The sequence below is a fragment of the Bombyx mori genome, chromosome 15 (genome assembly GCF_030269925.1).
Source record: "Bombyx mori chromosome 15, ASM3026992v2".
In the NCBI taxonomy this organism is placed as follows: Eukaryota; Metazoa; Arthropoda; class Insecta; order Lepidoptera; family Bombycidae; genus Bombyx; species Bombyx mori.
The window spans coordinates 9,603,631-9,629,418 of NC_085121.1; the positions used below are offsets into that span (position 1 = coordinate 9,603,631).

At 35.8% G+C, this 25,788-nt stretch overlaps 1 protein-coding gene and 1 long non-coding RNA gene across 2 annotated transcripts in view; one reads left to right on the plus strand and one right to left on the minus strand.

Annotated features, from left to right (window-relative positions):
• The first annotated feature begins 877 nt into the window (after positions 1 to 877).
• Aqp (aquaporin) overlaps positions 878 to 25,788 on the plus strand; it is a 40,487-nt gene continuing 15,576 nt past the window's right edge. The window contains 1 exon segment of the mRNA NM_001160189.1: positions 878 to 1,081. The gene's annotated coding sequence lies outside the window, so the exon portion shown is untranslated.
• Positions 1,261 to 8,319, minus strand: LOC134200203 (uncharacterized). The gene is made up of 2 exons (XR_009975015.1): positions 8,143 to 8,319; positions 1,261 to 1,602 (listed from the first exon to the last, which is right to left on the minus strand). It is a non-coding gene; the product is annotated as an uncharacterized LOC134200203 (long non-coding RNA).

The following is a 25,788-nucleotide window of genomic DNA, read 5'->3' on the forward strand; positions in this document are numbered from 1 at the left end:
ATTCTTATTTTGCTTGCTAACTGACGTGAAACACTTACATAGTGACATAGTCATCAGAAATGCAACATGAATACCGTCATCCGCCAAACACACGAGGTTGGAAATAGTTAATATTCTTCCCTTGAGAAGATCCGGTGAGAAATTCAATGGGTTTATTATTTCCTTGTGACCAGCACCCAAAGTGTTTTGAAGCAGAATTACAGGATTTTTCTTAAAAAAGATGAATAGTAAATCAATTTTCTTTGATCAACAATAGTTCCAAAGTTCACTAAATATCTGGTACTATTGTTAGTCGAAATTTATTTCTCTTTAACTGACTGTCAATGCCCGCAAGTCAGACCAGCATGCAGTCGCCGCGTTGGTTGATGATGACTGTGGACTGTGGCTCATAGATGTTATTGAAGCAGCTTCATACAGTTGCAAATCTACTTAATAAATAGCTCGCTGATCTGAATTCGACTATAATCAGTGATACCTTAAGATTGGTATTCGTTTGTCTATTTAATTTTACTTTCTTTTGTTTTTGAAATTTAGAAAAATAACATGAAATTCATACGTGGTGTGAAGAAAACCTACAAGTTTCGAATTACAACGGCGCGGTTATATTGATTTTGAAAATTGGCCTACACACAGCAGAGATTTTATTGTACATAGCTGTTTTTGTCCATTATACTAGCCCATTTATATAATCGTATTTATTTTTATTCGTACATAAATCATAATTTTACTAAATTTAAAAGTAGCTTCACGTTTTTTTTTGTCACAGCTGCTTGGTACTAGATGGCGCTACAAAATTAATGTTTCACCATTTTGACGAGGCTGTCGCTTCGATCGCAAAGCAGAACTTGCTTTTCGAGGCGGCTTGTTTAAATTGTTTAATCAAACGATATCAAAAACGCGCAACAGTCGGCTGCGGCAGGCGACATTAATCGTGACTTAAATATTAGAAAATTTTTATTTAAGTTCACGAGTCCGTATTTTCATTAACTACTTTAGTTTCACATTGTTGTAAAGACAGTACAGTGCTGTGACAGAAGTATTAATTTATTTTTTTGTTTACCGAATCGATTCAGAAAGTCATGTAAGTATTTTTCTGTTATATTTAAATACTACAATATTTCACTTTGTATTTGAATAACTTTTTACAAAAATGTATAAAGACAACCAAAAGAAACTTTGACTATTTAGTCTCGTATTAATTTTATTTCAGTCGCAGGTGACCAAATTAAAGAGACTTAAACATTAAAAAAAAGAAGAAAATCCAAAAATAATTCATTGTTTTTATTTAAAATAGAAAATATTCTTAATCAATAATACATTTATTAATTAAACCCACCTATTAATTAAATTAAGTATTTTTGGCTAACCGTTGTTAAATTTGCTTGGGATTCGCCTTATCGGTCGGAAAAATATAGTTGGTTCAGAAAATACTTTATCAATATTTGTTTCGAAACTATCAAACATTTAATTAGATCTCTTTAATGTGCACAGACTTCGTTTTTATTAGAAAATAGCTAATTGATACCAAAGACGTTTCTCTGTCATTTCAATTCGTTTTTTTGACCGTGTCGTAAATTTTTTGGGTATTCTTTCCTTATAAATCTGAAATATTATGAACATTGTAAAAATGTTGCTTAATCTCTTCAGCCGTTTTCATGTAATGCACCAACTTAGAGCCTTTAATCTTAAATTATATGGACTGGTTGATAAATCCGAGATTAAGCCGTAAAGGTAGTTTGATAGTACATACATGTATGTTATTTTAAAATTTTACTGGTGGTAGGACCTATTGTGAGTCCGCACGGGTAGGTACCACAACCCTGCCTATTTCTGCCGTGAAGCAGTTATGCGTTTCTGTTTGAAGGGTGGGCGGGGCAGTCGTAACTATACTGAGACCTTAGAACTTATATTTTAAGGTGGGTGGCGCATTTCCGTTATAGATGTCTATGGGCTCCAGTAACCACTTAACACCAGGTGGGCTGTGAGCTCGTCCACCCATCTAAGCAATAAAAAAAATGTTAATATTCCCGAATTTAACCAGAAACAAATGAAAAAACCCTTTGTGCAATGCAATTTACTATCGCATATTGTTGATAATGAAACCCAGATAATGCTGATCTATCTGTGCGATATAACACAGTAGGGCAACAAAACCCACTTATATGAAGTTGTCGAAATTGATTGATATGACGAGATATGAAACTACAATTTTCATTAATTTTTGATTTCATGTTGCTGCTCCATTTCATTATTATATTATTATTATTTTTACAATAAGTTAACAAAATATTGATATGTTCACTGACTAAAGAAACATTTGTAATTTAATGCGATGGAAACTTAATAAAACTTTTCATAGAATATACTTCGGTTAGTAGTTTAGCCTTGACTTGAATTCAATCCGACGTAAGGGACATTCTGAAGAAATTACCTAGTCCTGAATCCTTATGTAACAATACGATTTTTTCTGCAACTCATGAAAATTCGTGAAAATATTCATTCACTTCATACAGTAGTACAGTAGGCAGCGGTTTGACTATGCTCCTGGAATTGTTCATGTCACAAATGCGATTCACGTAGTGAAAAACCAACAATAGTCAAACATTATTTAGTTTAAACGGAATATTTCAATATTCAGTATATTTAATTGATTATAGTTTGGTATTAAGTTAATTTTAATCTAGTGTACGGTGCCTAAGCAGTAGTTATTCTCGCGGTGGAAAACCGGTTAAGGATATATCATCCCAGATACTCCGACCACTTGAGCGGAGCGCCAATTAGCAGAATGAATCTTTTCGACAAAATACCCGCGGTATCCCGCGGTTAACCTTTCTACGCAAGGACTTGAGATTCTGCTACACCAATTCAATTAAGAAAGAAAAAATGTCCAGGGACGGAGCTTGAATTTTTTACGCCAGTTTCATCTACCGCCTCCTCCTGGCTCTGTAAGTGTTGCGTTCAATAATAATTTAATTACTTTTGAGGAATCTACATAGAATGCTTGTAAATGAACCATACAAATAACCAATTGCATTATCGACGTTACTCTGGCGAATAACAGAGTTAAAACTAAAACTTAATCATAAGGTTCTCATATTCAAAATCATAATTATCGCGAACAATTAATCAAAGGGCAATGTAGTAATTTTCTGGCACCAATATTTTTTTTTCACTAGCTAATCAATAATAAAGCGGAATTTTTCAGTAATTAATAAAGTAATTCAATTTTTACAAACTCTAAGACGAGAGAATTATAAAGCAATTGCCAATAGTGTTGGAAGGAACCAGTGGACACACCATATTAAGCCAATTGATTTATTAAATTAGCAGCATACCCGACACCAAAACATGCTAAATGATAAGACATGACGCTCTTGACACGGAAGCAGCTGAAATGTTCTAGTAACAAATTTGAAATCAAAACTGTCGTCTACCGTTTTCTGTATGAAATTCAGATTTGCTTACCGCTTGGTTTAGATTTAAGGCGCATCAAAATTATGTCAAATGCGTGAACCATAATGTAAATGAATTGTTATTGGTACGGGTAACGTATTTCATATCTACAGACTGACAGGGAACCTCACATGAGTTTGGTTTTCTAATGACTATACAATACCAGTTATCCTACAGTTCACCATCTCGCAGAAGGAGGCGGCGGGGCGAGTGAGGCAAAGCTCTCCTCACTACGCAGAAACCCGCCGCCGCCGAGCAGGGGGTCGGGACCGGGGTCGTATCCGTGACCTGGCCCCCTAAGAGCTAGAGGTCCCACCCGTTTTGTGCGGGGAGAGACCCAGACGTGGGGTGGCGTGCTTTGCACGCTCACCCGCAGTAGGAAGCCGGGTGATGGTAGACCGCGTTCCCCCGACCGCTCTGGGGGAAGGTGTAACGCGGCGCCATCAAAGCGGGCTCTCGGCCCGCTGAACGAGGGAACCGGTGGTCGTTTCGCTGGCGGCCGCCGGTCCGGCGTCCGTGGGACGGTGGGATGGGTGTAATGTGCTCTGCGTCAACCCTGTCCCGCCGTTTCAATAGCCCCGACTGGGCTCCGGCCCGGTCCGAGGTAGGGCGCCGGTTGTGAGCGGCAGGAGTTTTTAGTGAGGTTCAACTCCCACATACCCCACCTGCCGCGCGGGTGGGGATCCGGCATTTTCTCCAGTGGAAAAAAAAAATCCTACAGTTCATTCCAATTACATTGGAATACCGGAGCTTCTAAGCATCCTTAACACTTAACAGTAGCTAAGATGGACGCACTGATCCTAGCGGGCTCACAAAAACATTCGAGACCAATTTATTTCATTGCGGGCTGGATTTTATTTCATGACACGCTCGCCAAGCTATACGTCGGATAAATAATCATTCAGATTATTCGGAATAGATTGCATGATCATCACGGTCACAAATCACAAAATTTCAAGCTATCAAAAATTACTGTAATAAAAAAGATTACAACTTATATACACAATTACACATCTGACAGCGTTTAGTGATAGACGTTCTCGATGCGTTAGTCGTAATCGTAACCACGTGTTGTTTGCGAACGTTAAAGATTGTATATTTGACCGTGGCACAGTAAAAGCCTGTAATTGAAATAGCCGACATCGGTGACTGAACAGAACAAAGATTGGAATCAGTGAAGCGTTTCCGTGGAGAATCAGCCCCATTCACGCTCATCACGACATAAGAAGCCCGACACGAAAACTCAAAATACAAGTTTTGTTAATAGCTGTTTTTAGTAAAATCATAGTACAGCTCTGTTAAAATAGACGTTTATCCAAATAATCTCAATTTAGTTTCATTGAAATAAACTTATTCACACATAATGTGAATAAAATAAATAAAAATAAATAAATAAATATTCGAATAAAATGTTTCAAAACATTCACAGAATAGTTAGAACGGACATCTTTGAGAATTGAAAAGTCAGTTTTAATTTTTGTTTAATACAATAAGTAAATGATACTAAAATTCTGATCATTTTTTAAATAAGAAGAAGACAAATTAGCTTTAATATTATAAGTACTCTGAGATATAATAAACTATGTTAAATAAATAAGAGATAATAAAAATAAACTGATCCAAATAAAGGTGTCACATGTTTCTTGAATTATTTCGCGATGGCCCAATTGGATTATAAATTACGGAACTCATGCTACTGCTACTACCTATTTATTTCACATAATTTTGAAGTAAATTGAACAATATTGCATTTTATTGTACAAACTCAGATTTTTTTCTCACATTAGTACATATTTGTGGAATTTACAATTGTAGTAGCGATTCTTTATGGAAACCTTGCGTATGCGTAAACTGAAATAAACGAAAAAGTTTAGGGAACTGTGACAAGAATGAGACAAAACAAAACATAAATTTCAAATATATTCATTTAAACACGAATTAAAAATGAAGACTCTAGTGTAGATGACAGGTCAAGAAACATATACAAGAAACATATAAAACATATACTTTAATCACTAACAGTCGTATATTATGAAAAATGAAGCAGAAGCAAGCTAATCAAAAATTGAAAGTAAATTACAATGACGAAATGAATTCTCATTATGAGACTAGTTAATAGGCCTATTTTACTGGTGGTAGAACCTCTTCTGAGTCCGCACGGGTAGGTACCACCGCCCCGCCTATTTCTGCCGTGAAGCAGTAATGCGTTTCGGTTTGAAGGGTGGGGCAGCCGTTGTGACTATACTGAGACCTTAGAACTATATCTCTAGGTGTGTGGCGCAATTACGTTGTAGATGTCTATGGGCTCCAGTAACCACTTAACACCAGGTGGGCTGTGAGCTCGTCCACAAATCTAAGCATTAAAAATAAAAATAAAATTAAAATGCCACGGATTTTACAAAAAGAGTTCAGTGGTGCAGCGAAGAAGTAAGAAGGACCAGCTATTGTAATATTTTTTTCTTTGAATATAATGGTATGAAAGGGGGAAAAGTATCGTCTAGGGAAGATATAGTAACTAGCATTTTTTACACGCCGATATTCGAGCTTATTCAAACGTTCTAAATGCATTCTGGAGCCGAAACCTGATCTCTAAGACTGCAGGATCACCGTAAAAGGCATCCATCCTCAAAGAACTCTGTGTCAAAGACCGATTTTCGTCAAATACACAATACCGACTCTGTATCAAAGACCGACTTACGTCAAATGTACAGTTAGGGATTTTAAAGATTTTTGGTCACATCTCCAAAAAATAGAATTCGATGGAGAGACTCACTAGTCCTAGAACTAGAACTAGAACCACTGTTCAAGGTCAGGTGAAAGGCAAGAGATCACCCGACCGATCACCAACTCATTAGACCGACGTAATAAAGAAAGCAATTGAGTCAACCATGGTCGAATGTACTCGAAACGGTTCGAACCGCCAGATCTGAAACGCATCGCTGGGAAGGCGATCCTCGAAAGTATTGGGGACCTAACAAATGTTACTGCGTGGACACCGTCAGCGCAACCACGACCACTCTGCCAAGAGTAAGAAGTATACACACGACTAAGAAGTAGAGAAATGCATTAATTAACAATTTTATTTGAAATTTTCGTCTAATTTATGTGAATTATGAGATTACAGTAAAGAATATGGTAGAAATAAACCTGCTTGAAATAAATGTGTGGTGTGTAGAAATATATATTATCATGTGAAACAGTAATGCGTTTCGGTTTGAAGGGTGGAGCAGCCGTTGTAACTATACTGAGATCTTAGAACTTATATCTCAAGGTGGGTGGCGCATTTGTGTGATGTCTATGGGCTCCAGTAACCACTTAACACCAGGTGGGCTGTGAGCTAATCCACCCATCTAAGCAATAAAATAAAATAAAAAAAGGAAATGTAAATGGTGTGTGGAAATATATATCATGTTAAGCATAAGTTCCTTCCATCCGACTTAAAAGTATGGGTATTCATTACGATAACCCAACAAAAAACTAAAATATTCAATCCATCAGACAGTCTTCACGCCCCACGCAGCTCCGTCCGATAGTAATTTTCTTAATTACAGCTTAGGGCTGTATAAAAGAATAACGCCTAACATTGTTCTCGTGTCATTAAGAAAGCACATTATGTCCTTGCTTTGCTTGAGAAATCAGATGGATATGGTTCGTCATCATTAGATAATGTTCATGCCAAGATAAGTTAAGTGACCGTCTTTAGTAAAATTATTAAGAACTTCGTACAAACAATACGATAGCCTATCTCTAACTTAGCACATGTAAACATATTGCTACTTGTATTATTGTTTCTACAGTCTTACGATATAAGTATGATTCACTGTAGTCAAAGAAATAATTTCCACTATTTAACTCGCTTGTACTTATTAATAAAAAAGATTTTCCTTGATCTTTTAAAAAATGTAGATTATTTTTGCCGTTATATTTATTATTAAATGTAAAAAGTAGAAAAACAATGTAAAATTGTGTATGTGTGTACATTTGAATAATAATAAATATAGGCCGTTGGTTCGAATTACTCGATTTGCATTTTGAAAGGCAAAAAAATATGTTGTAATTAATTATGAATGAGCCTTTTTCGGGCGTTTTACGCCCTACCATTACCTTAACTATGAGGAAATACGACCGGATATCCGGCGTTGTATAACGAAAATAACACACTGCTATTCCGCAATTCTGCCTTGAACTTATGCAGAATATTGATGAAGAAAAACAGAATTTTTCGTAGAAATAAGCTTACACACAGCACAAAACGAAACGAAACTCTTAAACATAATTGTAAGTATTTACAATTAACTTTGCAATGAATCATGGTTTTCCCATGAATGAATATAAATTAATAATACGAATACGTAATTAAAACAGTTTTTTTTTACAATTAAAATGGAACTAAACAACAGGAAGGTAGGGCGGGAAACAACATCGACATCTTTCTTTAGCTAAAATTAACAGGTCTAGATACGGAGCCCTCAATTTTCAAACATTTCAATTATTATTGGATGACATCCCAATGCAATTGAGACGCCGAAGGGCTTCAGTAAGCGCATAACATCAGATTGACTATAGTATTATGTTTTTTTAAGACGTGGCTTAAAGAATACGCCCTCGGTACCTACCTATCAAGCAATACGATATGCCTGTGTCCAGATCTCACAAGCAGGTATAAATTTTTACTAAGGAAATACGTACTTGTCTTCGCAAACGACTTCCATGTTAACGGAATAAAATCGTGTACTAAATATCAAACTTTCAAATTTTATAAATATGTTCAACAGTCGTTGGTAGCGAACGTAATCCCGCCCGAATAAGCACCACCACCATGCCACATATTTCTGCCGTGATACAATAACATCTGAGACTACGATCTCTTGTCTCAAAGTGATTGACGGAATTCATGGTTTGTTGTCTATGGACTTCGGTAAGGTCCGGGAGGTGAGGTTGTTCGCCTATCATTAAAAAAAAATTACAATAAACGTTTGTCCTTTTCATATACGTAACTATGAATTACTACCAAATTGAATTATTCGAATGGAAAACATTCGTGCAAATGATAAATTATTGTAATTGTAATAATTGTGGCCAAGCTTTCAACTTAATGAAAATAATTGCCAACGATATACGATTCACGATATATTAAAAAAATTTATTAACGAATTAAAAAAATAACAAGCCCTGCTAAATACTTTTTTTACATACTAAAGAGTTTACAACCAATAGATATAGTATATAGTAAATGTATGTATATGCGTAAAAAACCGATTAATAAACATGGAAATGACGCGCTTGAAGCATATTTTAATGCAATTATTGTATACGGGTTCTAGCATAATCTATGCACATTTTATAATGATTGCACGTTGACGCATAGGTACACATTTTTTCTATAAAGACTTTTAAAACGGACTATTTTTATATTACACAAGAGACCTCGTCAAATCCTGTAAAATATAAACTTTTCCTAAATTATATTACAAGCAAAATTTTAATTAAAGTCATTTTGATTTTCTATTATGTTAGTTGGAAGGAATGAATAGAATGTTCCAGAAAGTTCTTTTAAGTCATAGTTAGCTTGTGACGATATTTAATCAGCGTAAATTACTGACACGTAACAAAAAACCATCAGACTGTAAGTAACTGCGAAATTGAATCGAATTCACCTTGGCGTACGAACGAAACCACCTTTGTCAGAGTTTTTATTTGCAGTAAAAAAAAGCATAGTCTGTGTCACGTCATTTGAGTAACCGTATTATTTGGTACTTGCCGTGAAACGTTGGCAGAACTTTATTAGATCTAAACATGTGAACTTGCATTTTTGGGTACCGCATTCCTGCCAAATTCTACCGCTAATCAGTTACGTCTTGCGCTTTAGATGATGGGAAGGCCATTAAACTTAAAATTAAAAATATTATGACCCCATATCTCAAAGTCGGTGCCGACTTCCGACATTCAATTTGTGTCATAACCACTTGGTACGAATCGGCCAGTTTGTCTACCCAGTTCAGGAGGAATATTAATTATATGTTGACCACCGAGACTAATTTATCATTGAATTTATTTCGTGCGTTACAATCTATTTATCCCTCAAAAAAAAATGAAATCTGGAATAAAGATCCCTGTGTAAGCCAAAAATGAGCATAGACATTTCCTTCTTATAACAATTATAGCACATCGCCTAAAGGTATAGAAACCGCAACGTGAATCCTGCTGTCTACCTTGACAATAATGAAGTCTCAATTACATTTATACACTGAAGTAGGAAACCTATGGAAATGAAACGATAACAAAAAATTCGTGCCACTGTGACGTCATCTGACCACAAAACATGGCGGTTTTAGTGCTGTACAAAAGATTTCAATGTTATCAGGTTTTGTCGATAAACGTTCTTGGCTCATTTTATTTTAAATATTGTTGAGTATTATTTATTTGTAGAATTTATACTTTAATGGGAGGTAAGTAGGTATATTGTTATGTGCAAATATGATATGATTTAGATGTGTGAAATCTAAGACAAGTTCGTCCTTCGAATTTGCCAAGTAAACGATATGATGATTTTTAAAAGTTGTTACACTGATTTTATAAAGTTGTCGTTTGTCGCAAAACATAAAGATATGGCGTAGTACAGTGCCATCTGCCCATTTCTAGCATGCTAAATGTTATCGTATTTTGAGTACGTGTTTGCTTAAGACTAATACAATCTATTTTAATTGTTTTGCTGACTCTAAAGTCCGTAACACACTACCGCAGCGCACCTCAAGGAAGGTGCGCCGCACCATTTGAATCACTTTCACTTGAGAGTGATTCAAATTGTAAACTTATCAAGGGACCGCGTGAAAAAAAAAACACCTACAGAACATTTATTCAATAATTACAAACGCGATTCCTTGTGACTTCCTCTCTAAAATCACTTAAATATTTAACGAATTTACAATAGTGTTTTACTCACTGCGGAATAAAACTATTTTATTTAAATAGTTCCGAAGAGATTTTGTCGGTAGCCTTTTTCCCGAAATATCTAAAAAGAATGTCTAAATATATTTTGCTGACATATTTTAAAGAGGTATTTATGATTAGTGTCATGATCAATAGATTCCGACCGAAAAATGGTGTCCGATTTTTCGGATGAGGGCTCCATAATGAATTTAAATATATATATATATAGATAACAGTTTTGGGGCATCGACTTTCTTGAGATCCTATAAAATACGTTTTAATTATTATTTTTGTATGTTTTAAGCATGCTAAAATATGAAATTTTATATAAGCAATCATATTAAATCGATATCAAAGTCAATAAATAATGTACAACCCAAAACAGACGGCCGAACTGACGTGACAATGACATTTGCTGCGCTCAACATGGCGGATTTTCGGCCTCATTAGACGGAGACGGAGATATTTACGTATATTCATGTTTCATTTTATGTACGCACTGAAATACTGTTATATTGTTTTCCTGCGAGTTAAAGTGCTAAGTAAGAACGAGATAGATATATGTTTATGTGTGTGCCTTCAAAATGGGTGCTATTTATATAAGCAATTGTACGTATAGAACAATATGTCGTGTCCTACTATATAGGTCTATGCATTTATACATCAATTGTTTTAATGTCTGTTAAAACCTTCAATACGAACGCCAGTTCTTAAAGTAGGAATATTGTTGAATATATGTATGTGAATCTTGAAAAATAGTACGGACGGATCTTGGAGCTCTAGTTACTGCTCGAAAACTGGAGTGGTGTTGCCGAGGACATCTGATTAATAGCCGAAGATATTGTTCTCAGGAGTGCTACCCAACTAAATCTGCGATTTCAATGCACGCTATTTAGAATCCTTCTGCTTTTGATTAAGCAGTCGCCTTGAAAATTATTCTAAATTTATAAACTACTCTTAAATCAACATCCAAGTAAACCCTTGGCATTTCAGGACCAAGTTTAACGTTATTACAAGAATCTAAATTATTCTATATCGGTAGTATAACAACTTGCGTAATAGTGTGGCAAGACCAAAAAAACTTTAAACTTATACACCCAATATTACAGTACTATGTACCCTACCTTTTCACTAAAGCTGTGTTGGATAGAGACAGAGCTAAGGTCCGAGTATTTTTTTTGTTAAGAATGACCGAGTCATCATGGCCCACGGAGCGTAAACTTATCGTTTTCCTTCTCGTCTCTCTTGGAAGTCAATTATAGTGAGTTCGAAACTACGCTCATTACTAAGCCAGAGTCAAAAAACACGCAACTATCTCAAATAATTGAGGTTTTGTAGCCCGCAGCAGAACCTTTTTCAAACCTACTTCCAATTACATTGTAAATTATACGTGGTAAAACTATACGAGTAGGTATTATAATATTTTATGATGATACGAAATAAATGGAGTAAACATATTCTTATAAATTGTTTACGATTTTTTTACCGTAATCAGTAATAACTTAATAATTAATTCATTGAATTCCATTTAAATTTTTGGTAGAATAATTAAACATGGAGTTTACAGCATATCCTAGCTATGTACCTACCTTAAAACCATGAATAATAATTGTAATCGTATAATTTTTATTTACTTTTATTTATTACTAGCGACCCGCCCTCGCTTCGCTTCAGAAACTAATTTATTATTGATTTCTCCATTATTTAATGGATGTTATTATACATATAAACCTTCCTCTTCAATCACTCTATCTATTAAAAAAACCGCATCAAAATCCGTTGCGTAGTTTTAAAGATTTAAGCATACATAGGGACAGACAGATATAGGGACAGAGAAAGCGACTTTGTTTTATACTATGTAGTGATTATTTTTATTTACTGCTTAGGTGGGTGGACGAGGTCACGGGTCACGTGATGTTAAGCGGTTACCGGAACCCATAGACATCAACAACGTAAATGCCGCAACGTACCTTGAGATATAATTAAGTTCTATGGTCTCAGTATAGTTACGACTGCCCCACCCTTCAAACCGAAACGCATTACTGCTTCACGGCAGAAATAGGCAGGGTGGTGGTAACTACCCGTGCGGACTCACAAGAGGTCTTACCACCAGTAAAAAATTATAATTAAATATATAATATAATAAAAAATTATAGAAATATTATTTGACCCAAATATATTTGTTGGTATATTGGTTATCTAAGACATATCTTTTTATGTTTTTCGAATCATTCGATTAGATTGGTTGTTAAACATATTAATTATTTATTATCATTTATTATTTATCATTTTCACGCAACCCTGCAGTATGACTAAGCGATAAAAGGAGCGGTCTTCATCAAAGTCCACGAACACTGAGACACGCCTATTAATTACTTTTTTAAATTTAATGTCTACACAAAACCTAATAAAAATGTTCATTAAATTAATTTCTGTCAATTGGCTCTGAGGGAACTTGTTAAGCTGTGTAAGCTGATGCTACTGCAAAAAAATAGGAGCAAATCGCAACGCATTTAGTTCTACTGTATTTTAATAAAATTTCGAAAGTGACTATAAAATATGGCCATATTTATTTATACTTCAAACCATTACTGACGGTTTTCTTCAAATTAATTATTTCTAATTATTAATGTTAAAAATTAAATCTCCAGATACCGTTTTTTTTCCTACCTATTCGCTGGTAACCTAAGAGACTATTCCAACTACGCCCGGACGGGTTGGTGAGCTCACAGGCTCAACTTGAGAGAATTTGCTAACACTAGCCCTAGCAAGAGCAGTGCTTCGCAGAATCTACCACCGGATCGGAATTGCGACCCACTGAGAAGATCCGGCGAGAAACTCAGTGGGCTGTGTCTATGGGCTAGTTCGCTTGTCAAACTTTTCGTCATAATCGACGAGTTCGACGAGGAGAGACACCGTCTTAAAGCTGGCCCCACTGCAGAATATTTTAGATTGTGTTGAAGTAATTACACCAAAATAGAAAACATAGGTTCTTTTACAACAACATTTGTGTAAGTTACATGACTGCATTTACAGATGTATCTACACAATTATCCACAATACAATTCCATTGACAGTTGGAACGGCAAAACACGTGCAATATAATTAATACGGTACAATTAAATCAAAACATTCCAATTTTACAAGTAATGTGTGTTAATGTTTATAACAATATTGTGCTCTTTGTAGAAATCAATTAAATCGAGTTTAAACTGAAATTGGAATTAGTAGAATTCAGTAGGTATCTTAAAACCTTATGTAACACATACAAACCTTAGAAAATATTATATTTACATATAAGTAAACCTAATTTTCAAAAGCATATATATAATAATAGTGTTCTTCATCTTCATATACGGTATTGTTTTTACATTTTATTTCACCATGCTATCATGGTTATATTAGACATTCCAAAAAAAATTATACATTACGAATTATTTTAATTACTTCAAACGCCGAACTAAATAACAATGAAAATATTATGCTTCGAATACTCGATCGTGACTCGATCATACTTACGTAGCTACTCTATTCATTTTTATTAAACCAAATGTCATGCCGCCATGATGCCACTTCAGTTAATGTGAAGCCATTGAACTTTCAAGAACCCGATTTATATAGACAAACTGAAGTAGAACTAGTTAATAACACAAAACATTAAAAATATTATCCCTGTGATTTTTTTTTCATACTAGTACCACTTTATATTTGTAAACCTTTCGGGTAGAGGGCCGAACCTCCTACGAGGTCCCCGCGCAAAAGGGGCGCGCGGGGTATGTGAGACTCAACGGTCTGCATGGTGTTGTGAGCAGACCGCGAGCCCAAGGATTTTAGGACCCACCCACTAAACGACTCCCCTGCACTCTTACACCCGACGTCCGATCCCCTCCGAGGTCAGAACCCGGATGAGGTAGGGGGGCTACCGCGGTCAACACTACAACCAGACGGCGCGGCTCACCCCAAGGACGACGGCCGACGGAGCCTTCGAGGCGATTCGAAGGCTCTGAAACGTCGGCCGTCTCGGTACGGCAGCCCGTCGGGCCGCCCAGACGGTGCCGCTGGTGTCCCGGAATACCCCGCTGGACCAGAACCAGCCTGTCGGGTCGGGACGCGATACACCGTCGACCGGTCGCTCTATTCACTCCACGGCAGCGCGCTAGAGTGCTGGTAGCGCGCCGCGCGGCCTCACCCCCTCAGGTCGCCCCTTGACCTTCACCGGGGGGAGGCCGCTACCTACAGGGGCCGGGACGTACGGGCGTATTCCCGCCTCCGGCCCCCGGCTCGACGGCGACGGATCGGTGCGGAAAGGGAAGAGCTCTCCCTCTCTCGCTCCGCCGCCTCCTTCTGCGAGATGGTGGACTCGCAGAAGTCGAGCATCGCCTTCCAAAACCTAACCTAACCTAATCTAACCTTTTTTACTAAGAGAACCAGAGAGTTAAAATTTAACAATCAATGAAGAGAACTAAGAGAGAGAAAACCTCTTGAGAAAAATTATCGAATCAAAACAAGCAGTACCGATGATATTAATGCTTCTTTAAACAACAATTTTCTTAACATATCTTACTAAGTCTAGTAAATCCCGCGTATCTCAAAAATGATTACAATGATAATACAAATTTGATATAAGACTTACAATGTCCGCTACTTTTCAATTTAAGTTTGTTTTAGAAGTCATTTTATCGTAGGTATCTGTCCATCACATTAAAGATTGTATTTATGATGTTATAATAATAACTTCAATTATTCATGTATAGCTCGTTTCAAGGTATTTAAAGAAATACAAACATTGAATAAAATAATTTTGTCAATTTTGTAATTTTTCAACAAGTTCCAGGCTTATCATTTCTTCGGAAATTTCGAGAAGTTTCAACAAAAGCTTAGGTAACCTTAAAATCAAATTAAAATGTGTATCTGAATATGTCTGCGTAATCTAGGCCAATCAGAGAACGAACCAAAATACACTACAAGAATTGTATTTGCAGTTATTTACGCATTCGTGCGTAATAAAATGTTGTCGGTGACATTAATAAAAGCGCTATGGGGAGGTGGAGTCTCGTACCATTTAGTGACATCTTTTACAAAACAACGGAAGTAGGATAAAATTAATTTTAATTCATGAATTTTATATCTAGAACTATCTATCTTACTCACTAATTATTTAATTATCAGGAAATTGAGAACCGAAATGTTTATACTTTATTTTTATAATTAGTTATTTTTATAGCTTTGTGACTTATATTGAGTTTTTTTGTGGTCTGGGAGAACCTCGCGCATAGTCACCAAATAGTTCTCTTCAAGGAACATTTATTGGTTAATAATATTAATTGTACATATTTGTCCGTGATTTCGTAGTATATGTTCTTTCCTTAAACCGTGATATTTATAATTTTACACATGTGTAAATTGGCACATCACATTTAACATGTGAAAAATTTGTTATTCTATTATATTATTCTGTGTAGTATCAAGAATAAATAGTTTGACTCATCTAATACTGATCAGGCTTAGGTTTACAGCATTAGGTGTTAAATAAATTATGTATAATAACAAATGTGTGTTTTGCATTTTTAAACGGGATCGAAAAAGGCAAAACACAGCGCGTTTTCCCTGGATCAATACCATATTAATAAAAGAGCCCATACCTTATGAACACGTAGATAACCTCTTGACACGACCCAACGAAAATTCACAATTAAAAATAAATCTTTTTCTATGAATTGAAATGAAAATACGTGATAAATTAAATTCAGTCATATTTGAAATAAGCCCTTAAAAGTTACTATTAGGTTGGTAAGAAACTATAAGCCACCTGTAAACATTTAGAATATTTTAGTTCAGGGACAAATGTTAAGGTATTTTTTGCCTTGGAGGACGCAAATTACCAATACTATGCTTAACAAAACTATAAACTATAAATAGAATATGAATATATATATTTGCCGTGTATATTTAAATACAATGTAAAAATTACCGAATCATCCGTTGCTTGGTTGATTGTAATAAACCTTAAATTAACAATGTGATGTAGGAAAATGAATAAACAAAAACAAAGGAAAATGTGGTATTCATAAATGTGGTAATTATTATCGAAAAACTTTGTACTACGCCTTTATTAGCTTAACGTGCATTTATCTAAAAAACGGGATCTTTTCATTTATTTTTACCAAGTTCAAGATGTTCGACTTACTCTAAATTTGCTGGAACTTAAAAGATAAACAAAAAAAATCCTTCCATGAAATGACGATAAATATTGCTCTTGTATAAGAGTTGACTACTCTTTGGTAATATTAGTAATACTATTACGAAAATGATATTACTTTTTAATATAATATAATTAATGTAATTTAATAAGATTTATATAATTAACTTTTTCCTATTTGACCGTTAAACATACTCTATGTTATATAAATTATATAGGTTGAAAAATATACTATAAATTAGTAAAACACACTTTAATAGCAAGCTCAACAAAAAGACGGAAAGTAGGTTTTATTAAAAAAAATGTAGTGTTTGATATGAAATGTTTAACAAATAGTTCATTGGTAAAAGTGGAGTTAAATAAAAATATAGTACAAGTCAAGCAAGTTTTTTTCTGTAAAATTATACTAATGATATTTTTTTTCTATATTTACTTCCGCTTGCTATTAAAGCGTGTTCTCTTCATTCTTTCAACAACAATTTATTTAAAATTAACACTTACAAGGAATAAAAAATCGATATCAAACCTCAAAAATAGCGAAATTTTATTGCTGATATTGAATCGATTCGAGAGAACGTGAGTAATACAAAAACCCTCAATAATTTAGACCAATGACGTTCGATACAACAAAAACTTCAAATTCTTGCAAAAATTTCCATCAGACAAGCGATAGGTTGCGAATTGGTTGGTCACTTTTTTGCGGACTCACAAGAGGCCCTACCACCAGTAAAAGTGACTGTTACAACTTTGCTGTTATATATATTTTTTTGTTTTCCTTAACATTAGAAATACTGTAGTAATCTCGTAATATTACAGGTTTATATGCAGAAATAGATTCTGAGTCATCACTTGGATTCTCTGTATCTGATTGAATGACGTTATTAAATATAATCTCAATAGATTTTGTTCTCAGAAACTCAACGGTTACAATTGCCACTAGGCTCTCGGAAACTGAAGCTATTATCCTTGATCTTAAAGCCGAGAACTTGAATGTTCCCACAACTAGACATTGCTTGACAATTAGCTTGGTTACTTAATCATTAAATATTCACTGAATTCTACATAAGCATTTATATATTTCCATTCATTATGGACAGACAAAGTACTCTAGTGTGTCAACTTAATAAATTATAAGTTGTGATTGCAAGTCTTTAGTTTCTTTTCCGGTGTATGTCATGAATGATTTTTTGCGTGTTTTTTTTTCTAATAAAAATAAAACGTTCTGATGAATAATTAAATGATTCTCGGTAAGTAATCATAGTCTATGTAGGTCGTTACGACATATATCTATGTCGTTTCATAGATAATTTGTGTGAATCACGAATTTTTTTAATTGCAATTTACCTAACCTAATAAGCTACGTGTGTTTGTGTCTATTTGTGTGCGTGTGTTTTTCTATTACCTTTGTTGGAGACGAAAATACGCCTTACCTGATGCTGAGTGCTTATTATCATAGCTCGGGGACTTCAGCAATGCCAGGGGTAGGTACAGCCAAGACCGTTGCCTATCGCTGAGGAATCTCTCAAAAAATAGCTTGAAAAAAGACATGTCATATGCCCTCAGAAAATACCGAGGAGGGAAGTTCATTCCAAAGCCGGATAATGGTAGAAAAAATCTTTGGTAACGCACTGTGGATGAACGCAGTGGTGCTTCGCAATACGTATGTATGTACGAACCCTGTTCCGGTAGTGGGCGAAGTGATGCTAAAAACGAGAAAGCGTGTTTGAATACATACCTATCCATACAATGATACATTCTCATATCCTTTTTTTTAATGTTCTCGGAAAGATTGTGATTGTGGTTTCTTCCCACTACGAAATACGATATTACCTAATTTAATAAAAATAATTGTAGTGACGTGATCGAATCAAATTATTTTTTTATTATCTGTTACCCATTTTTTGTGAATGAAAACTTTGGAAACTTTAATTGCCAAATTTGGGGCTTTGGGGTAGTATGTGGTAGTGAAGTCGTCGTCGCCTAAAAGATAAGTCACTCTGCGAATTTGTATCGGGCGATGCGACTATGTCGGCGCTCAAGTCCCGCAGGCAGATGCCATTATATGCGCTTGACTAAAACGGCCTCCACGGTGAAGGAATTAATATCGTGTAATAAAATCCAAAGGCGGAAAAATTATAACATGCTTAATTACAACGCCTCAAGGTAGGTGGCGGCATTCACGTTGTGATGTCTATGAGCTTCATTAATACGTCGACCAGGTTACGTTCGTATTGGTTCAGCTAGTTCACCAGAGCGTCCGTCCCAATGCTACAACAACTCTCACATTCCTATTTTCAGTTAGCAACAATGTCTTTCATGAAGTATATGTCTCAAGAAACCCATTTAAGTGGCTTCGGCAATTCGGGTAACGATGGAGGCCTATCGTTATTCCAGGTTGGTAGTTAGGTCCTTTGAGCCGGTCAGAGCTGGTAAAAGTGCCACAAGCGACCGTCGCACTGCCTGACAAACACCGATTATACTACAGTTAGTCTAACAATAGACGAACACGCCAACCCTGGTCGCGTTACTGACACGTTAATTCCGTTATTTGTTATTATCGATTATCGTTATCAGTTTGCACAAAAGAATTTATACACACGTACGTTACATGTAAGTACATATGGCGGTGACGCGACGCTGCGCTAAAGGGATTATAAATAACTTTTTTCTTCAAACAAATTCCGTTGTGATAACATAGATAAGGTTTTGTTTATTCTCAGTATCTGTGTATCTTAGCCAACCTCGACCGATAGAAAACGATATGGTCAAGTTCTTAGTGCGAGAAGAGAGTGTTGAAGAAATTTGGATTCTTTTGAACAACTTAAAAAAAAAACATTACGTAATCGCGATTTGGCAGTACGATGTTCGAAATCGGAGGTCCTTAACCAAGTCCTCGTAATTGATATTCGTCGCCTGACTGTGTCTATTACACGCATTGCCAATTTGAAAACCGTGAAAGCATGCATTATCAGCCAGCACCTGCATAATAGCTTATACCTATTATTGAAAATGTTCCAAACAAGTTCAAACTATATTCAAATGAAAAAAGTACTGTTTCTCATCTAATAACCCTGATGGTGAATTTTCCTGGGCATTCCGGATGCAGAATACATACGAAATAACAACGAGCACGCCCAAACGCTCCAGTAGAGTAGTTTGGGTGACTAAACATCTCACTAGTTCACGTCTTTACGGATCCATCAGATCCAATAACTCTCTAACCTTCAGCTCTAACACTAGGGTCAGGCTTAGAGACTTTGGTAACGATACTCGGCAAAGAGTTCGACGTGCAACCTAATCCATACATCAACCCGCTGAGTTTCTCGCCGGAATTTCTCAGCGTGCGGGTCGCGATTCCGATCCGGTAGTAGATGCATTCGCGAAGCAACTACCCTTGAGTTATTAGGTCTCCTCCGGAGGTCCTCGAGCAGTTATTAGCAAATCCCAAGCCTTTTCTAACTGAACATTTGCTCGCCCACCAGTCCTGGTGAAACTGCAAATGCGTTCAAGACACCAGAAATCGTTCCTTGCTAAAAAAAACTACTAGTTTAAACTTGTGAACAAAAAAAAGGAATTCAAACCACCATTTAATGGTCTTTTATCTATATAAAGGGGTTGTAAGTGCGCCTGTCACTCTATGATAATGTTGTTTTTTTATCTGCCTGTATTAGAATATTACAAACTTAATAACTATGACATCAGTTTTCCTCTATACTTCTGATAAAAATCTAACTAAATAATGTATTTTACTAAACAGGCGTTAGATACATTTCTACTTTGTAATTAGTCTTTACGCACCGTAACCAAATTGAACGTTTGTCGCTGGCAAAAAATGTGATACCTATTAATTAATAATAACGGATCATGCGTGTAAGATTATTTTAGTCTCAGTCTAATTGTATTAGCCGTGTTATTATCAAAACAAAAACATTTTGTAGAAGTCTCAAACAATAGTAAACAATCCATACATTTGATAGGCTTGCCTAGCTCTCTTAAACTATGTTATTTCACATTCAAGGTTTGTTATTTTACTACAAAGACTTGCATGAGATGCGATTATGCTGTTCCACGTACACAAAGGCACTTTAAGCTCAAGGGCAATGCACTCTCGTATGCAATAATATGACACCACAAATTGTTGGTCGTTCAAAATCTCGTGAACAGTTTGGTAGCATTTTTGAGTTCGAACAAATTTGGGCCCTTATACTACGTAGGCGTATGTTGAAGCTCTGAATTGAATTAAAACGAAACTATAATAACGTCCGTGAGACTCGATTAAAGACAACTTAACTATTTAGCTAAAACTTTATTAAGCGTCATGATTCACGGCGTAGAATCCAATAGTTGACTCACAAATATCCTAGTATTTTTGTATGCTAATAGCCCGAAGACCCAAAATGCTTTTTAAAATCATTCGAAAGCAGAGGTCCGTGACCCTCTTCGGAGAACAGACCAACGTATCAACGCCCAGCGGAATAACATTATTTTTTGTGGTGGTTTTTGCCGTAACCTGCATCATGAAACTTGTCGTGATACTCATCTCAGAATTCTCGAGATACGTCAGATTTAAAACTAGTTTCGATTACGTGTTATAGGTACTTGTACCGTTTATTAATAAACATTATAAAATTTCATACATAATACAAAATTATAACAAAAGAAAAATCGGTTTCAACGAAATAAAAAAAAATCATCTCTCGTCAGCGACAACGAAAACTATAAAGTACTCGAAACAACGGAAATAATATAACCAGTACATGCACCTACCACCAATTACTATGCATTACCTTTGGTGGATTGATCGAGAATGCCTTAGGCATTAAGTCTGCCAATGTAAATACTACATGAAGTATAAAAAATAAATATAAATGACAACAGAAAACGCGAGATTAAGCATTAAAGTATTTTTAAAATTAAGTTTATTCGAAGTCAATTGAATAGGCAATAGTGCAGAAAGATAACTTAAAAAACTACTGGACAGATCGTGATAAAATGGAAATAGGACCTCGTGACGAGCACCAAATTTCAAATAAAAAAGAACCATCATAATCGATTCACCTTGAAAAGAGTTCTAAGGTAACAATCGAACAACACAAAAAGAACAATCAATCGAATTAAAAACCTCCTCACTTTTTTGAAGTAACTTAAAACTCACGGTTTCTATTTTTTATCCTAAGATATGACCAATTGATATATTCTTAATTGTGATAGTGAATCACAATATAATTTCATAATCAATCACTATAAAAATACACATAGATAGTTGAAGTACCGTTTTTTTGCGAAAATCTTAGTCTGATACCCCAAACAAATTCTGAAAGGATTTCTTCTTTAAAGTGTTTTATATTCGTGATGCGGCGTCATTTGAACGTTTGTAGGCAAATCGAATTCGAAGCGTACGCGGCATACGTAAATATGGTTGTAATTATGTAGGTATGTGCTGCGTACTAATTAGACGTACTAACTTAAATTTTAAATAAGGATACTCTGTCATTTTATAATAATACAAGCTGTTACAGGCGGCTTCACCCGCGTACTCAAATAAAAATATCAGCCTAGTTTCCCGTGAGAATGAGATATTTTTTCAGGATAAAAGGTAGCTTATGTCATCACATTGCTGACCTAATACTTTCACTTTTAAAAAATTATGTCAATCCGTCACTTCGTTCGATGTGAAAGAAGGATAAACAAACAATTAAACACACTTTCCCATTCATAATATTATAGTATGTAGTAATTATTTAGTTATTATATGTATGTGACAAACGCTAAACGCCCCGTCGAAAAAACTCAACGAATAACGTTCTCTAAGCCAAAACTTTATCCACATCCGCAGCACAGATGTTGAATTATTTATTTATTAATACTCTGTTATATATTTCCAACTAGTTTTAGATTTCCATGTCTGTATTGAATTAATCGAATAGATTAAGATTTTCTTCGACGTGTGATATTAATTTCTATCTATCTGATATTTGCTATCGCAATGGCATGCGTGTTGAAGTCTTAAGTGGTACCACGAATGTTCTAGCTTTCAAGCCGATAACGCCTAAGCTGATACCACAAGTTCACAACAATATCGTCGTCGTGGCCTAAAGGATAAGACGTCCGGTGCATTCGTGTTGAAGCGATGCATCGGTGTTCGAATCCCGCAGGCGGGTACCAATTTTTCTAATGAAATACGTACTCAACAAATGTTCACGATTGACTTCCACGGTGAAGGAATAACATCGTGTAATAAAAATCAAACCCGCAAAATTATAATTTGCGTAATTACTGGTGGTAGGACCTCTTGTGAGTCCGCATGGGTGGGTACCACCGCCCCGCCTATTTCTGCCGTGAAGCAGTAATGCGTTTCGGCTTGAAGGGTGGGGCAGCCGTTGTAACTACACTGAGACCTTAGAACTTATATCTCAAGGTGTGTGGCGCATTTACGTTGTAGATGTCTATGGGTTCCAGTAACCATTTAACACCAGGTGGGCTGCGAGCTCGTCCACACATCAAGGCAATAAAAAAAATAAAAATAAAAATAGTTTACATGATCACCTTGAACTTTTTGTTGTAATGTCGCTTTCTCAAACATCAATACAACAATATACATAGGTCGGAACCTAACGTGACACGTCCCATACCTAATTACTGTGTTTAGATACAATCATGCCTAATGGTCATTTCCAGTTGACGTGACGCGACAGCTACTCTAAATCATCCACTATTCTCTAAACACAACCTTCCAAAAAATTCATGAACAATACTAATGATTGTCGTGACGTCAAACCACATAATAATTTTCTATTACTGTCCTTTTCAAAATAGTAAAGAAATGTCGCTGTGTAATACATATATGTACATGTATACATGTGTATGCCTTTCATTATTAAAATAACGCTAAATAAAGGTAGGTAAGCTCATGGGCTCAACCAGAGAAAGTTTGCTAACATTGGCCCTTGTAGGAATAGTTCTTCGCTTAATCTATCACCGGATCGTTCCCAACATCGATGAGTTTGCGTTTATTTGCAAACTTTAAACTAAAACTCGTTCACTAGATTCCCGATTATTTCAGAATATAAATAATAAACAAAATTATTATTTTAAGTACATTCTTACAAAATTAATTGAGTACGAACATTTTAATTGTATTACGCATTTATGACCGTTATCAAAAGTGTAGTGATGATAGATTACGATAATTCGCGTCATTTTAAATGCTGCACACTTTTACAATGTTATGAAGTTAAATATAATTGAATAACCTGTTGTCATATAATTTATTTCCTTATTACAAAAATTTTCGTGCAAACATTTGCTTTAAATGTTATATAATGTTAAACTACAGTGTAACGTCATTGCCCACCTATTTTTTTTCCACTTTCTTTAATTATTATTCTATTCTTTCTATTTTTATACTCTACTTACTTATAACAAGGATAATTCCTAGTTTTGAAATTGTATCCGGTTTCAACTTCAGTACAGTGATTAGGTATTGGTTTTTATCATGGCCTTTTCAGTTCATTTCTGTTTTGCAGTCAATGAAGATCGAAGGAGTGCTCGAGACTCCTCAGCGACTTTTCTGTAACTGTCTGTATTGACCAAAGGTTTGAAGACTGCAGAGCAACTACAATTTCGCCTTCAAGACTTTCTCTCAAATCAAGCGTTTCTTGCCTTCCTTCTATCGACTTACTTCTGTGTTTACTTATCCTTAAATTTTATGACCGAATCCAACCATCACCGATCTTTGAGGTTCTTGAAGGCCGTGCATCTGCTGGCAATAATATAGTGGTAAGGGAAATAGTACGCTTTGCACAGCGTCAGGATGAATACTGTGTATATGTGCAACCAACCTTTTTGAAAAGTTATTTAATACTGAAGCACTCACTGGCAGGGCGGTAGGATCTAATACTGCGGTATAAATAACTTCATATTGCAGCAAAATAACTTGCATACAATATACACGTGCACAGTGAAACATTTTTAAAGTTTACATGTTGTAGCGCTAATATTACATATTGTTATGTGAAAAAATTAACACATTGATGGAACTAAATCATAACCAAATATACCGAGTTACACGCCGTTTTTGACGTTACGAAATGTCCCAGAATCTATTTGTATTGTAAACTTGTATTAGATACGAATACATGTATGGATGTTACAAAATTGTACACGCAAATATAATATGTACTAAGTGGTGGAATAGTTTTCTAGTCGTACATTATTCCAAACTCACATTATTTCCGCATTTCAATTTAATAAAGATAATAATTTAATTTTGATTACATTTCGTCGTATATTAGTTAATTTCCACTGTATCCCTAATAATTAGTAATATTAAAACAATACATAAGAGGAAAGTAGATGTATCCTTCGCATCGGAACTCATGACAGCTTCAGAAGAGAGGTGAACTCTTTTAAGATGCGGGCCGCGCGGCACACCTGCATAAGTCATGACATTACATTATTTAGGCCTCAACATATTCTGAAATAGAATACACAAACTTATTGTTATCTTTTCCAATTAACTTAAAGTCAATGGAAGTAAATACCGGATATGTATGTAGAACTCATTTTGTCAACACACTTTCCTTATAAAATATTCATTATGCAACTTACTTGAATACGATCAGAGACCTTTGTGTTGGACTTTTATGGCGAGTTCGGTCAGGGTAAACAGTATTAAACTCCATTCCGATAGAGGCACCCGTCACGCGCGGACGTGCTCATCGACCACTCGATCGCCCGGCCTTTGTTCGCCCGGCTTTTGTTAGCCCGGCCATTGTTCGCGCGGCCTGTGTTCGTGGTACATCTGCCGACTAAGTGCTCTTCCTGGAAGTTTTTATTTGTTTTGTTTCCTTTTGTTATTTCTGTGTTCGTGGTACATCTGCCGACAAACTGTCTTCCTGGAAGTGTTTAATTGTTTTGTTTCTTTTTGTAATTTCCGTTTTGTTGTGATTTTTCTTTGTCCTGCAGTAATCGTGCCGCATCGCCACCTGTGTTCAATAGAACCGCTCAGGTCCGAGAATTTGGGGCCTCGCCGCAAGGCGAGTGTTTTCTAAGACCCAGGGTAGCCCCACCTGGGCACGTAGACATCATGGACGCTGTATTTGCGGAATTTCTCCGGCTTCGCTACCCAAAGCTCACTTCCGAGTTTCAGGCCTTCAAGGCCGATCACACTGCGAGCCCTCTCGTGGACTCCACCGAGCTCGCTG